General features: G+C 42.1%; 1 long non-coding RNA gene across 2 annotated transcripts in view; it reads right to left on the bottom strand.

Moving 5' to 3' along the window:
• Positions 1-2,494: 2,494 nt before the first annotated feature.
• LOC137346692 (uncharacterized) overlaps positions 2,495-17,511 on the bottom strand; it is a 411,123-nt gene continuing 396,106 nt past the window's right edge. For both annotated transcript variants that reach the window (XR_010968752.1, XR_010968751.1), the window contains one exon: positions 2,495-3,628. This is a non-coding gene — a long non-coding RNA (uncharacterized lncRNA). The remainder of the gene's footprint in view (positions 3,629-17,511) is intronic.

Genomic DNA, 17,511 nt, shown 5'->3' with positions numbered 1-17,511 from the left:
CAGATTCACCGCCCTCTAAGTGAAGAAATTCCTCTTCATCTCAGTACTAAATGGCCTACCTCTTATTCTGAGACTGTGTCTTCTGCTTCTAGACACCCACAGCTAGGGGAAACATCCTTCCTGTATCAACTTTGTTGAGCCCTATAAGAATTTTATATGCTTCAATGAGATCACCTCTCATTCTTCTAAACTATCACTGCACTTCTGATGGAATGCTAAAACCAGTTCAACATCTGGCTTCATTCTCACTCATTAATGTGAATATACTGGCCTAGAACTATCTCTGCGCTGGAACAAGTAGGCCCAAGGCCCACCCAATATGGGCCTTAGGCCTCACCAGACATCTGAGCTGCAGTTACAAGCTTGGTGTCCTCTTGCAGCTTGCCGATTAAATTTTGGGCTGCAGTAGCGGGGCCTTTCGTAGGTGTTAAAGGTGGGGGTTGGTAAGTGATCCAGAATGAGGGGGTGAACCAGGAGAAGGCATTCTGCTAAACACAACTAGCCTTGCACCGACTGGAGTTCAAGTCAACCCAATTTTGCGCAAGAGGCTGCAAACGGGCATTGGGACCCTTATTAGCAAATGCAACGGGCCTAATGCCTGTTTCAGCTGCTGGTCATGAACGCCTTTTATTTTTATCTATACAAATATGGTGGGCGTTGCACCTCTGGCTCACAATAAGTGCTTGCTTCCTGCCTGCCATATTGGAGTCATAGGCGCCTGTTTAGTGCCTGATAAACAGGTGCGCCACCATCAAATTTCTTGGCCCCTATTTTCCTAGCAGTCAGTTTCTTTACACTTTTTCCTCAATAGTTGAGGAGCCAGTGATGGTCACAATTGTCCTGACACATGGGACACCCACCTGTGGATTGTAAAACTAAAATCAAAGACGCATCAGATTTAAATTTTTTTTTAAAGTACCGAGAAATATGAATGTTCCATAATACTATTTGTTTTTGTTTAAAGTGTACCAAGAAAATTAATTTTAATGTCAATGCTATAATTTGCAGCTTCATCCTTTTGTCATGCAAGACTAACCACTGTATCCATCTGGCTGTAAAACAGTTACCAGCAGCCTCTTGTCCTTTACACTCCTTAGCAGCCTCCTTTGCATTGCCAACATCATTACATAGCAACACGGTGAGATAAACTCTGCTAACTGTACATTTTCAAGAGGTTCTTCCCCAGCTCCAACCTGCCTCCAAGCCCAAATGGAACTGTAAACAGGCACTGGCATGGACAATACACAAAGTGTACTGGAACATGGAAGATGGCTTCAGGATGTTTGTAAATATAAATGGCTTATTTGTTTGTGAGTACCTAGTCACAACTTCTTGATATCAATCTTGCAGCACTTGCTTTGCTTTTCAAAGTGGAGTGAATGAATGGAACTAGTTCATGGGAAAAAAAAGTTTACCACCAGTAGATTAATTTTATTTCTCCCTCCTTTGGATATCACTTCAGTGTGATTCTTGATATCCCAGTCAATGTAACTTGCTTTTCTTTCCCATACTCCTTGTATTCTTCCAACAGAGGCTTGTGTGTAGGAATCAACCTTTAAAATTAAGTAATGGAACAGCAGTGGCTGAGAAAATATCCAGAAAATCCTTGGCCAACTCTCTTTTTTTTGAAGCCATGCTTCGATAAGATCTCTCCCCCGAAGGTCACTGAACATCTCATGACATCACCCCATCGATACTTGGAAGTAATGAATTCAGCGTTCTAGCATGTTCTGCCACCTGTTCTTCTGCACTCATTCACAGCTACTAGGCTGTGGGAAGTAGTGGCAATTTAATTTGATGATTACTTCATCAAACTTACCATCTGACAAAACAGTAGCCCCTTTCAACTGTGATCCTTCCAGTCAGACCACTGTATTTCACAAGCATATATTCATGGCCTGACCTGACTGCATAAGCAACATTATCAAATCCCCTCTTTTTCAAAACACTGAACTCTAGCTTTGTTTTGTCTTCGGCTTTTATTACTCTAGATCCTAGTAGAAAAGTCTGACTGAACTATAATATGCAGCAGGTATTTAGTTAAACTCCCATGAGCCTGCGGTTTTCTCTCACAACTTCATAAACTTGGTGCAAGGCCGAGGAATGGAACCTTTATGACCTCCTCTTAACCCCGAGGAAAGTTACACAAACTCATTCATGCTTCATTTGGATCCACGCGTAGGAGTCAACCAAAACAATACATTCTCTCATACTCGCCTAACCTATTAAATATCTATTCATGTAACTGGGAGTTTCTAAACAGAACAGGCCCAGTTATGGGACAGCTCAGTAATCTGATCCTTCAGCTACTAGGATTGGAGTTACTGCATTTATCAGCTACCGCAGAGTGAAATGACTGCTCCAATTTTAATATTGGTGGAGATGGAGTGAATTCTGGTTGTCTGGCTGTTGTCTCTGCTAACATTTTGTTGCTTAAATTTACATTCAATACTTTTTTAGATGAGAGAGAAGTTTTTTTGTTTTATTCTCTTTAATTGAAGCATAACAGGCAATGTCCAACTTATAAGGATTATACTACGACAGTCAGGTAACATTTTAAAGACAAAAATCATTCCGAATGCATTAATGACTGGATCACAAGCTGAAATTATTTAAAAGATTGTTTCAGGCTGGGAGATGGCATTGATTTTGCTTCCCTAGATCATCACTAATTCAAACCATCAGAGTATGGATTTTATATTAATTTTCCTATGAAAGCTATAATTCAAATATAATTCACTTTATACGTTGAAAACTGTTGATGCTGAACCTCTCCTATATCTTTATTTTTACCTTAGTTTTCCAATAAAGGAATGAGGGCTCCTATTCTGAGACTGTTCCTCTTACTCTGTGTACACACTGCGTTCTGCACTGGTAATGACAGCAGCATTCAGGTTTCAGCTTTGGGTCCATCAGTTTTAAGTGAACCTGAAGATTAATTTCTGGTTTCCTTGAATGAGACAGTACTTCAAAGGCAACATTTGGTTCAGTCAGAAAAATGAAATCCCTCGGCTTAGACCATTCGATCAAAATTCAGACCACTGAACAAATCTTACTATTACACTGCCTCAATGAGGAAGTACAATGAAAGGTTGATTTGACTCAATCTAATTAAAAGGATTGTGTTGCTTTGTTACTCAGTCAAATTCACAAATTTCAAGACATATATGTTAGATGTAATCACCCATTAAATGTGTACTTTCACACATATAGACTTCCATGTCTAGTAGAGCATCAGGCAAGACTTCTAGGCAACAATGTGATGTTCCCTTTAAGAAGTAAAACACTTAAAGAGGGTTGCATTTTATGGGTACAAGCAGCACAAATCAGCAGCTATGCATCAATACCTTTACTGCTGAAATTGGCCTTATATCTTATGCCGTACTGAAAGATTATAGGAAAAAAATCAAAAGGGTAATCATTTCTATCCACTAAATCACATCGTCAGAGGATGCCACCCATTTTCCAAGCATGGGCAGAGTTAGACTATTGCATGTCCTGAGCAGATAGTTGAAACTTTGACTTTTCTTATTTGTTTATGTTGTCAAGGCTCCATCTGTAGCCACTTATGTAAAAAGTGTCAGGTTTAACGCATCTGAAGCTCGGTCTGGACCACTGGGTTTGGAATCTGAGTGGGTTTAAAAAAAGAGTTGTTTTAAGCATGATCAGTTCCCTTGACTTTTGAGAAACAACAAAAAATAGTCAAAACTGTGCTGCTGTCACAGGAGATAAAAGTTAAGTCAACTAGCTCCTCACCTCAACAACTCTACTATACCCTAACTTCTGATGCAGCATGCATCCCTCAAGGTTGAGTCCAATTATGACCACATTGAAATTTCTCTCATAACATGCTCCTTGCTGGAACATGCTATTCACATTTCTTATCAACATTGCCATACAAGGGAATGTTTACTGGACCACAAAATAATAAAGAACAAGAAAGAAATATTGAAGCTGTTTACAATATTATGCTGTTCAATATAAAATAGGCTATCATTGGCTCTCAGTTTCAATGGAAAAATGAATGGAATCATGGAATGTGATCCCAAAATGTGAGTAAAATTCCCACAGTGCCATGTAATAAAAGAGGTTGACTTGATCACGGGACAGCATTAAGGATAGGTGTCATGGGAACAAATAGCCACTCTCATCTTTTCACTTGTTTAGAGTGTCTCGTGAGCAGGTACACTTAATTAGTTACAAGTGTTGAAACAATATTAATAACTGTTGAAAAGACCTTAATATCCTCAGAATTTCTACTAGAGATTCTAAATCCGTCATTGTAGTTTCATCCTCAGCACCAGCATCAAATATCATTGATTAAATCTATAAAATACATATAGTGTATCTAACTGTCTGGTGATATAATGCAGTAATGCACAAAACTTACATCTACTGGGGGCTTTCTAAAACATTTTAAAAATATATCAATTTGTGCTCAATAAGGAGAGGGATGTTTACACTGAGATGTGGAAAGCTCCCATTTCAAGCACCCATTGTCAGCATTCTCCAAGTCAGGTACTGCATTGCAGTTTCATACCAGCTATTTATTCAACCAACACTGTCAGACAACATGGTATTCAAGAAAAGGCACAGGAATTTTTCATTATGTACCGAGATCATACTAAAGACATGAAGTCGTGGCCAGCTCCACTCATTGTGTAAATGTCACATAAAACTGGGAGCAGTTTGCTATCTTCTAAATTTTTAGGCCAATGAATCAAAATAGGCTAGAAATTACTACTGTTAATATGAGCAGTCAAACACTCAGCATGTTCCTCCTCTGCTTGCGTTTTTAATGCAGATTCTAACCCATTTATTAAGGCTAACTGATATCTTATAAAGTGAAGGTGCTGCTGCACAAGACGGATAAGGGTGCCCTGCTTGGCACTCTGGGACATTTCCCCCAGAGGACAGCAGTGAAGAATCCCTGGAAGGAGCTGTTGGTCATGGTCAACACTGTGCACTTTACCTACAGGACCCAGAACAGATATGGAAGAAGGTGGTATATCTTAAGGAAAGTGCTAAAGACTAACCAATCAGTACCACTTGCCATGCACATAACCTTAGTATGCATACTAAAATTGCTTGTCAGCCTGTTGCACACTCACTGCTGGCCCATGTCATATCCTCATATAACCATGCACCTATTTTGTTGCTTATAATATGTGCCCATAGTCTGGCAGGGCACATATTCAAGCTGCACCTGAGCCACTTGAAAGACATACAAATTCAAAGAGCTTCAATTGTTTAAAATAAAAGCTTTAATACAACCACAGCTCCCATGGAAGTTTGTGTTCCAAGAGCCCCTTTTTATGGTTCCTCTTTCTCGGGTCTGCCAGTTGTGCTGAAGACTTGGAAATGCCTCGATTACAGTCATTTTTCCAGTGAATTAGTAGACATATTCAGCTCTTTCGGGTTCCAAAAATATTGGATGCAGTTAGGAGAAAGAAAAATCCAATTTAACGAAGAACATAAATACAAATGATCTTCATTAAAATGGGAACAAAAATTACGAACTGAAGCGAATGCTAAAAATGTACTATAAAGCAAGAAAATGAAAAAAAGTTGAAAACGCTTAGAACCCTTTAAGAACTCCAATATTCATGGAGTTTCTATCGGCCCATTGAGTGCCTAGTCCCCTCTCATTCTAGGCTTCATTTAAAGGTATTATAATATTTAAATGAAACAACGGCTCTTTTTCACTTGAAACTGCTCTGGAAGGCCTGTTGGTAAATTGCACTCAGCATTAAAGTGGCACTGATCCAGCCATATAGATCGGAGGCAGGTGTTCTGCCCATGCTTCAGCAACTAGAAAGAATTTCTGCTTAATTTGAACATTCCTTTTTGCACGGGCATGGTCAAATGGCTGAAGAAAGAAAATAGCAGATGAATATGTTTAGAAAAAATATCTTGAATAATTTGCTTTATTTGCATTAAAAGACTTCCATCACTGTTTATAGTTACAGATTTCTGATTTGTCACTGTTTTATGAGTAGGACATTTCAGTCAATCAGGTCCAAGTGTGACATGTGCCGGAATTTTACATCCAGGCAGTGGCCCCGCCCACCGGCTGAAAAGTCAAGGGACAGCCCGCCTCCACCGGGCCTGGAAGCTATGCTGCAATATTGCATGGCCCAGGCCCTTATTTGGCCTCGGTCAGGACTTCCGCCCCTCTGAAGCAGGACGTCCCATCTCCAAAACCTGCCGGCCAATCAGAGGGCCAGCAGCCCCTCAGTCCCAGCAGTGCCACTGGGAGTGGTGGCCACTGCTGGGACTGCAGCCAGCAAGAAAAGGACGATGGACGTTGTCCTTCAGGAAGGTAAGTGGGGTTCAGGCCTCGCTGGGGACAATCAGCTGGGGCCTGGCGAGGAAGGTGGGGGTCAGGCTGTAGGCGGTGGGGGGGGTGGGTAGCAGCAGCTGGAAGAGGCCCTTAAGTGGCAATTAATTGGCCACTCAAGGGCCTCAATTGGCCTGGGGACTTTGCCACCTCCCCCGCTGCTGGTAAAATAGTAGCGGGGTGGGTAGGTGACAGCAATGACACACCTGCCTTCCACTCGATTTTACGCCACCCCTCCCCGCCTCCCAGCCGGTGGAGGGGGAGTAAAATTCCGGCCATGGACTTTGCATGTCACAAGTGCAACATCTCAGGTGAAACGTCTGAAATGTAAGCAACATAAAATAGATCTTGGTATGTATTAGGCTCTGCAGCCCCCATATTTTGGGCGGATGAGGCCACTTAAACAACTGAAATAATGTTGTGTTGTGCACGTATAGTGATAGGAAGTGCAGTGGATGTCAGATTTGTCCAGGGGTTAGTATGCACATGCCTAATGACTGCTGGCAGCATGCAGAGTAGGCAGATCATGACATCAATCAGCTTGCAATGCTGATTTGACACCAGCGCTGCCATTTTGGAGCTCAACATTTCAGCCCTCCCTTAACCGGGCGGCACAGTGGCTAGCACCGCAGCCTCACAGCTCCAGCGACCCGGGTTCAATTCTGGGTACTGCCTGTGTGGAGTTTGCAAGTTCTCCTTGTGTCTGCGTGGGTTTTCGCCGGGTACTCCGGTTTCCTCCGACCACCAAAAGACTTGCAGGTTGATAGGTAAATTGGCCATTATAAATTGCCCCTAGTATAGGTAGGTGGTAGGGGAATATAGGGACAGGTGGGGATGTGGTAGGAATATGGGATTAGGGTAGGATTAGTATAAATGGGTGGTTGATGGTCGGCACAGACTCGGTGGGCCGAAGGGCCTGTTTCAGTGCTGTATCTCGAAATAAAAAATAAAATAAAAAACCTCGCACAGCTCGACACAATGCTAAACAGCATGAAACGCCCTCCACCAGCGCTATTTAAAAGAATCATCAAGTTCGTTCCTCGATTATTTCTTCTTGCTGTCACTGCAATTCTGTGTGTCTTGGGTGCTTTTCCATACTTGTTTAAAGTTTCAATAGCCTACGGGGAGCAGATCCTACCTCTGTTCTATTGTTTAAATTACGCACATAGTCAGTATCTGAGCTGGTGGCTGTGGCAGTGAAATCTTCTCTTTCTTCTTGCTCTTCCTGCACTGCCTGGGTACATTTCAGTTCTTGTATGTCTGAAATGAAAAAGGGATAAGGGCTGTGTTGTGAGGGGAGTGCAGGAAGTAAAAGTGCATATTTACACCATCTGCAGCTTGTAAATAGGAAAGATTGAGAGACGTGGGAGAAGTGGGGTGATAGGAGAAGGACTAGGAAGGCCGATACCCTCATCTTCAATCGCTTCAGCCATCCTGGTGGCCACTGTCTCAGCAATGGCCCTTTCGATAATGGCCACCACTCCCCCTCCATGGACTTTAAAATATGCAGCCTTGTATCTCCCACACTCATTAATTCCTGCTGACTCCTGTTGTGCACTACTTTCTCCTGCAAAAAAGAGGGAGGTGTGTCAGTGAGTTTCATGCAATAAGCTTGAGTGATGTGGCTATCATGGTTGAATAGCTGCCAGCATGTGCAAGCGGGGAGATGTGGGTGTGAGGCTTGCAACAGTGCTAGGTATGTGAGGGTGAGGGAAAGTATGTGAAAATAGGTATGAGTCCTGATTGATAGAGATTGTTGGTAGGTTATTGAAAGGGGTGTAATGGATTGAGCAGTGTGTAAGGCTAGTGGTGCAGTTGGTAGGATATGGCATCTGAGATGCACTCACTGACCTTGACAACTCGTGTGAGGTCATTAAACCTCTTCCTGCACTCCATCCAGTTACTTGGGGGTTACATTCCTGGTATTGACCTCCACCGCTACCTCTTCCCACTGCCTTCTGAGCAGATGTCTGAAGGGCCTCCACATCGCCAAGGACACAGGACATTTCTCCTTCTTTCCAGCCCTTTCACCAAGCATTTGAAAATCTTGGTGCACACTGTTTCTCATGGTCCGCCTTTATTGGTTCTTCCACAGCACAATATTCTGAATGATCTCAGTACCACTAGCAGCAACAATGCCCCTCCCCTTTAAGAGGTGCAATAGCTTTAAGCGCTGCTAGATGCTCAGGCCAAAATGTTGCATGCAGCCAATGAACAACTGGAGAGCACTGGCTTAGCACAGAAATCATGGAAATAAGCAGGCGGCATGAAGTCTGCGTCCTGCCTGCATAACAATCAATGGGAGGGGGTTAATTGTGCACTGTCATCCTTGTGTCCATGTTCAGGGTTATAAAATTTAACCCCCTCCCCCCCAGCTATTACTAGTCTATCAACTGTGGCACTGCTCATAGTAAATCAAATGACTCGCTGCTTTATAATCACAGGAGTGTTATATCCTGTAATGAACATTATTATTCTTCTGCTAAGGTTGACTTGTGTTTAAGCGGGACTGTCCCTTTAAATCTGTAAAGTCTAAATCTGTCTTTCAGATGAGATGTTAAACCAAGGCCCTATCTGCTCTCTCACGTGGAAGTAAAAGCTCCCATGGCACCATACAAAGAAAAGCAGAAGAGTTATCCCTGGTAACCAGGCCAATACTTATCCGCAATCAACATCATAAAAATAGATTACATTGCTATTTGTGGGAACTTGATATGCGTAAATTGGCTGCTACGTTTCTTACATTACAACAGTGACTACATTTCAGAAGTACTTCATCGGTTGTAAAGTGCTTTGGGATGTTCTGTGGTCATGAAAGACGCTATATAAATGTAAGTCTTTTTTTTAATGCAAGAAAGTAAATATGAGAGAAGTTGAAAGAAATTTTTCCTCTCAGAGAATCATTGGAAAATGGAATGCTTTACTACAAATGACTATTGAGGCTGAGATTATACTAGTATTTAAAAGGGAATTGAATAAATAGGTGGAAAGTAAGAATATAAAAGGATACAATGAAAGGGCACGGAAATATGATTAGAATAGAGATCTCCAGATGAAGAACTAACATCGGCACAGGCCCAAATGTCTGCCTTCTGTCCTGTAATTTCTATAGTTCTATGAATTTCTAAAAACAGTCTGAGGGTATTTGGAGTTTAATTGTTGTTTGATCAGGGATTTTGAAGATTGGAATGAGTATCTCATTTCAGGATGCAGCTGAGAAGTACACAGCAGTTTGAATATGTTTTTCATTTTGACAGAAGTGTGACATCTGTGCATGCTGAGATATCAATGTTAGTTTAATAAATAGATAAAGCTGAATACAGGTGTAAAAAATATTTCCAGAATTCCCAAACCAGACATAACATAAATTTAAGTAGTGTGTGAGCACAGCTGACCTGAACTTGGAAGTTCATTCTGCAAAAAACAATTTTATTCCAGAATATGTATGTACTGAGTTGCTGAATGTCCACTTTATAGCACATATGCAGAAGCTACGTGTCATCTGTTCTTCACATTTGATCGGTCCATGTGAGAGAATATCAGGACAGCTATCACAAGCTGAGGCTTTTCAGCTATATTGATTCATAAACACAGTCCTGATAAGCCACACAATATATTAATACTCTACTCACCCTACCACGTTAAAAAATTGAGTCCTGATTCTAACCTAACTCACCCCACCAAGAATGGGGTTCATTCAGATTTGACACCCGATTTATTGGTGCCATTGAAGTCAAAAGAGAATAAAATCAGAAGAGATGTAAATCAGACATCTGCCCCCATTCCCACTGGGTACGCTGGGTTAAAATTTGTTGCATATATAAATGTGAATTTTGCCCAACTTTAAAAAAAAACTTGAGTTAAAAGTTACAATACCAATCACCTCCACTGAATTGCAGATCAAACAGTTGGAGCACATTGAGGGGGTCATAAAGAAATCTGCATGTTTAGGACCAGAAGTTCAATGGCTAAGGTCAATAGTGAGGCTGAAGGGCTGAAAAAGCCTTCAAATGTAATTTAGATCTTTGGAGTTTGGGAATAATCTGAATGTGCAGCTCAGCACTTACATGAAGGCAGTATATTGGGTCAGGGGTTTTCACCATACTCCTGTCCTTCGCGCTACAAGCAAATTCTACCAGGATGTTTTGACTCGTTGCCTCATCACCTCATCGTCCTCAGCTGTCTTGCTCAGATTCTGTGTAATTGTCTGATCCAGCGCTGTGATCCAGTTCTCTATACGTGACCCTTCCAGTCAATGTCTGCATCTTTAATATCTATTTATCTCAGTAAAATCCAGGCTCCCAGCTCCTGACTGCTTGTCAACCAAAATGTTTCTGTGTTTTCCTGTGTAGCTGTAAACATTTTTGCACATCCTGTTACAGATCACAAGTTTGACTGAATGTAAAATAAATAAATGCTGATACATAGAAAGCTACTGTTGGGGCAAATGCTTTTTTAATCACTCCGATCCATTCAAACACCAGCATTTTCACTAAATACTGAGACGAATGGGCAATGGGAAAGGTCTTGGCTTTTCCCTTTTTGAATACAGGAGCACGCAGATTCACTGTAAAATCTTATTATTTGCATGGCTGACATCATCTAATACTTTACGAGCAATAGAATCTGGGATTGTCCTGTTCTATATGGCTCAACTAGTTTGTGAACAAACTGAGACTTTGGGCAACAGTTATTCAAGGCTGGATTTTACCAATCCCCCACGTCGGGGTGGGGGTGGGGCAGTGCGGGGGGAGGGCTGGGCCGGAAAATGCCTCCACGAGAGGGCCTAGCTCGATATTACTGGCAGCAGCGAGGCCTCTTGGCAGCACCTCCCACCCCCGCCACTCATGGACAGGACCCCAATTTGAATCTTTCAATAAATTAAAATGATTGAATTAATGAAGTTCACGCCAACATCTCACAGTCCGCTGGCGATCTTCAGCCCGGTGGCCAGCACTCCCGTGTCTTCGCATCCCCGTCCGGGGAAACGAGGCACAACACTGGTTGCGGGGTGGGGGGAGGGGGGGGGGTGGGCGGAGGTAAGTTTATCAGTGTGGGTGTGGGGGTGGGGGGGGGGAACAGGGAATATTTAGCATGTAGGGGATGGTGGGAAGGGTTGTAGTTGAAGGTTTGTGCAGTTTGGGGGGGGGGTGCGGGGGGGGAAGGTCAGATGTTAAAGGTAAATGTTTTGGGGAGGAAAGGGCAAATAATTAATTTAATTGTTATTGGGAGGGGTGGGAGACAGGCAAATGAGATGTATTTATTTATTTTAATTCAACTTACCTTTAAATATTCAAATTAGCTGGTAGGGCTGACAGCCCTTTAAAAATTGCGTCAACGCCTGCGGACAGGCAGCTGACGCCATTACCAGGGACAGACAGCCCAGCCCCTCCACGTGATCGGGGGACAGGGGCAGCCCGCCCCGGCTATTTAACGAGTCGCCATAAGGAAGACTGCGGCGGTTCTATGGCATGTGACCCACACGAGCGGGCCGGCGTTTTTTCATCACACCGCCGAGATCAGCAGTGAGATTGTAAAATCCAGGCCTCAGTGTTAATTATCTTTATTTTTATATATTTTTGGATTTATTTCACTATAAATGGTGGGGCACTACTTCACAGAACCATAAAATGATGCAGTACCATAGGGGGCCATTCGGCCCAATGCGTCTGTGCTGGCTCTTTAAAAGAGATATCCAATTAGGCTCACTCTCCTGCTCTTTCCCCATAGCCCTGCAAATTTTTCCTTTTCAAGTACATGAATAATTCACTTTAAAGTTAATATTGAATCTGCTTCCACCACTCTTTCAGGCAATGAATTCCAGATTATGACAGTTTGCTTCATGGACCTTATATGTAGTAATCCAGTACACTTACAGAGATAGAATCATAGTTCTCAAATCAATCCAAAACTCAAGGCTCGTTTAAATACTCTGTTTTTTTAGGTCTTCTTTGATGGCTCAGTTTATGAAGCAGGTAGCTGAGCCATACATACCAGGAAGATCTCCTGGGTTAATAAAAGCAAAATGTTGCGCATTTTGGAAATCTGAAATAAAAACAAATAGTGCTGGAAATACACATCAGGTCTCGTAGCATCTGTGGCCAGAGAAACAGAGTGAACATTTCAGGTCTGTGACCTTTATATTTCAGGTCTCAAGGTGTAATCCCCAGCCTGTGCTGAATTAGCTTATCTCAGAAGGATGGCAATTTTAGTGCTACAATTGTAGGGTGGGAGGAGGCTCCTGAGAATCATAAACGCAAACACAGACCAGTTGGGCCGAATGGCCTGTTTCTGTTATGTACGCTCCATGTAGGTTGGTCTCAGGGTCCCTAAGTGAAGTATGGGAGAAAACAAAAATCAGCCAGATTTCCTACTCCTGGCTGCTATCCAGAGGCCCACATAGAAGTGAATGTGTGTGGCCATGTGAGAGAGGATAGGATAGGATTGTTCTTGGAGATGTTTTCCCTCACAATCCATGGCCAAATGGATTGATGATGCTCATTTTTAGGATCACTTATGAACAATGGTCACTTGGGCAAGGTACTGGAAGGTGACTAAATTAAATAGGTTTGGTACTGCCAAAGGGGAATGGAGGGGCCAGTGATTCCACATGTTGCCCACAGGTTGTGGGAAATATCCAATGGACTGCTGGACATCATGTGTCCATGCTTGCCACCCAGGTGTGACTGTTGGCAAGCTGTTGAAGGAAGCCCGCTCAGTAGTCCTTTGTATCCTGGATCTGCAGATGGTAGACTGGTCCAGGAGCAAACCCACCAGCGGGTCCTCAGATCTGCTTTGCCCGTGTGTGGTAAAAGTGCAAGGAAACACTTAGAAGCGAATCCCTAAAATAGCAAAAGAGGGGGTGAAATCTCTGGCGCTGCATGTAAATATAAATCACACTCCTCAGTGTGACAAAAAAAGGGGCAATGGGAAGAGGAGTCTGGGAAACAGCTCAGCAGCCTGATAGAGGCATTACACTGTGAAAAACCCTCCACCCTAGCACCCGTGGAACCATTCCTCAGCAATAAGTCAACATCTTCAGCAAAGGAAGGGAGGGCAGAATACCAGCAGGAAAAGATAAAGATAGAAGAATAGTAGAGGGTGCCTCCAGTATCTCGATGTTAAACATTCATTTCCATTTCATCTTGTAGTCAAATCTGGGCTGCACGCCAGTATCAGATGGGGGCTGGATCAGACTCAGTTGTGATGCCCTCCTTGGTCAAATTGCTTGTTGATACTCTCCGTCAAGGATCACACATGAATTGGCTTGAGTTATTAGAGGGAGATTTGCACCTGTGGCACCAAACCCCAACAAAGAGTCACAGCTTCAGGGAAGCAGAGGGGAAGGAAGGGAAAATAATGGCAAATGGGTCCAAAAAAGCACTGTTTTCTGCAATGCCTGGGAATACTCAGTAAATTTAAACTCAGTATTCTGGACAGATTACAGCACTTAACTGATTGAAGCATTGGGAGAACAGTGATAACATCAGGTCACAAGTGAGCACTGCTGTGCGACCTCAAGTCGTTCTCTGGCAGTGAGGCTGGGATCACATAAATATGATGGAAGAAAAACACCTTTCACATAAAGAGCAACAAAACCTTCCAAAGTGATTGATCTGGCTGGTTGAGACTGAGCTTTTCAAAGTTGGGGAACGGTCTTCTGGTCTGAAGAAGGAGCTGGTGCACAGGCAGGGAGGATGAAAAACTACTCCTTAAGCATTGTGATTTTTTTAAACAAATAACTCACAGATGTTAGAAAAATCATGCTCCAAGCATACCACATGTTGCGGATATATAAGGAAATTTCAAAATACTCATGCATAAACCTAATATATACTAAGAATTAAAATGACATTAAAAGCTAGTGTGTTTACTGATTGAAATTCCAAAAAATGAGGCAGATGTTCAAAATGAGTATGTAGCACTTAAGAGTTGTGATAAATGATCTGCTTTTATTATTCAATAGTATACAGAACACAAAGGTTACATGGGAGCTATATCACTGAACTCCAGCACTAGTGAACTGTTGTCAAGATATAAGATGCCTGACTGATAAGTTGTTCATTTTCTGTTAGTGTCCTTTATAACAGCTCACTACTGCATCCTATAAATGTGCCAGGCTCAAAATTTAACGCTTCTTTCCCATTTTATTTTGTAATCTTATTTTCTGTGTGTTTTAAAACCTACTTTTAAAAATTCTCCATCTTTGCACGGTCACATACCTTTCCCTCAGCTGCAGTCCTGGGAATCTCTGGGTTCTGTTTAGCACTGCACTGTTCTGGAAATGTGCAGCATAAGTTATTCAGATTGGGAAGGGGATAGGCAAGATGACTGTTCCTCCTTGATAGTGCTCCATCTAGTGCTCTAGCCTGGAACGATAAACATACCCCAACAGAGGCAGGCAGGTTCAAGTGACAGAACATCCAACTGGTAAGGAGTGAAACGCTTTGCATTTTCCCCTTTTCCTCACCTTTTAATAGTTGGAAAATCATGTGAAGCACGTAGCCAGATTTTCAATACATGCTTCCAGCAGGTGTGATTTCCTGACAGGAGCACAAAGTTAAAAAGCCACATCACCATATTTTTGTGGAAAAAAATGTGACACTCTTTATAAATAGTGTAAGAAGCATCACACGTCTAGGTGGAAGCTCAAGGCAATAAGAGGATCTTGGGGTTCACTTCGTGCCTATCAAAACCTGCTTTGCAGTTTACGATGACCAAACCCTTGTACATTACAGTTTTTACAACTTTGCAGGTATTTATTATTCTGCATGTACTATGTGCAATGCAACTGAAACATCTGAGAATTCAACTTCCCTACTGCAAAATGTTTTCTTGCAACAGCTTAGTGTCAATCTTAAGCCAGCTATATGGTGTGGAGGGGACAATAGAACAGCTCTTTACCATCTTCAATCAATGAAATTTTAACTCTGCCATTTGCCTATTGTAAACACAATGCACGTTAAGAAAATATGGTGGCGAACGAGTAAAAAGGCTACAGTTTAATCTCTGGGTCCTGATGCCACCCACAAGCATTGATGCCTGAACTCTTTGATTATATCACAGCTTTGTTACGCCCTTTCAGCTGCCCTTTATCCTGTATTTTCTCACTGCAAGTTCACTTCAGGTTGAAGTTCCTCTGTGCAATCTTTAGCATTCGTTAACCTGATTCTTTCAAATCCCTAGCTGCCATATTCTTAGTGCCCTCTGTTCCCATCAATTTTCCCTTTTGTATTATTTTAGTCCACTGGAAAGAAAATATTGATGCCACTGTGTTAGAGAGTGGGCTAAAATGAGCAGCAAAGAATTTCAACCCCTGTGCAGTGTCATTTCCAAATTCTCTCAGTGTTAAGTGGGCTGAGAGTACCTTCTTCATGAAAATCTCACATTCAGGGATCCAGTGCCCTCTGACCTCAGCCTTTCCATCATGGTAGATCCATACTATTTACAATCAAAAACAAAAGAGGAGTCAGTCTTTGCCCTGAATTCATCTTCAGAGCTGACACCTAGCATTAATTAATGCCTCGAAATCAATGACAAAAGGGACAGGCGACAAATGACACCTCCATTCTGAGGCTGTCTCCTTTGGGGGAATCTTGAAAGTGTTCTGACATGCACCAGTGTGACATGAGGAGAGGAGAAAACATCCTCCCGCCTGTCACTGTCAGCCTGGAAGATGCAACATCGCTTTATTTTTCTAATTTGCAATTGTTGATAGGCTGTTTGTGTTGCGACACTTCCTGGAGAGGGATATTATCTGGAGTTGAGACACCTCAGCTACTGTACTTTGGAGCTGCTCTCTTTTGTGCTTTCCACTCTTCTGGAGCACAGGGCAGTGCAGTTGCCACTAAATAAGGTAAAACTATACTTTACTCCATTTATACAATATAATTCTTTTTACAAGCTCACATGTGAACAGGACAGTTTTTTAAAAATCCATTTTAACGAAATCAATACATTCAAAGATTTGGGATTATACATTAAACCTGGAAACAAATTCAGGAGCTTTGTTTCTCCCTCAAGGTCCCCATACTATCAGAAATCATTCTTATTTACATTTACCTATGTTTTACACTGAATGATGTTGCTGACTGCACACACAACAGACTCCTACCAGAAGAGTCTTAAATATTACATTGCAGCATGAGAAATCTGAACCTTAACATGTCAAATCTTCTCCCAACAATGATGCAATAAATATACATTTTGTTGTTAGGGGTTCTGTGATCACCAGTGCAGAAATTAGCTCCAATTTCTGACAAGCCAGTATATCTTGGGTCTGCTGCTCATTCCCATGGCCATGTCCTTATAGTGGAGAGAACCAGTTCACTATTTATAGACAGCTTTCAACAAATTAGTGTGTGCATGAAAGAGTGCTCTGTATAACCAAGATACAGAACTTTAAAGGGCCTACAGAGGCAACACTGTTTTATTTAGCACGGCGCTGCACCAGAGCTTTTCAAGTGCAAAGATAGCACTGGGCGAGTTAATCTTGGATGCAGGCAGTTTGTCACACACTCTCTTCACAGAAGTGCTATGACTGGAAGGCTGTTGAAAATGGCAGCTTTAAATGGGAAGTCATTAGCTCTGTCACTGGCTGTGTGGATGCTGAAGCCTTTGTTTATGCAGAAAGGGTACGCTGATGGTACAAAAATAGCTTCCACTGGAAGCAAGTTCCACAATGTGCTAAAGCTGCTTGCTGCTCTGCATTTTCTCCATTTACATTGCAGGGCAGCTTCAAGAGCATTGGCAGCAGCAACTGAACAAACTGTATGTGCACAGTATCCACATGTGTACAGTTGATCAACAATTGCACTTGTGACTTGTATGATTCTGATCTTCATTGATGTTAGGAGAAAGTCCATGCTGATCCCCAAGATGAAAACCTTATTATTTGCCAGTGTGTTAATTTCACTCTGCATGTTCATTTCATTGTGCAAGTTTATTTCAATTCATCACATTGTTGGGGTTCAGGAAATCCTCCAAACTGTTCATCAAGGCAGGAACAAAATGAACAAAGTATATGTCCTGGATACTATAACAATATTTTTGAACTTTCCTCCCTATGAATTAAAGACAATTTTTATAACTTTAAGGTTGAATTTTAGCGGGTTGATTTCATCTGCATAAAGTTGTCTGAATGGGAAATGTTTAAGCTAAGAAATGAGGAT

Source organism: Heterodontus francisci, chromosome 30 (genome assembly GCF_036365525.1).
Source record: "Heterodontus francisci isolate sHetFra1 chromosome 30, sHetFra1.hap1, whole genome shotgun sequence".
NCBI lineage: Eukaryota > Metazoa > Chordata > Chondrichthyes > Heterodontiformes > Heterodontidae > Heterodontus > Heterodontus francisci.
This window is presented reverse-complemented; position numbering and strand designations above follow the sequence as displayed.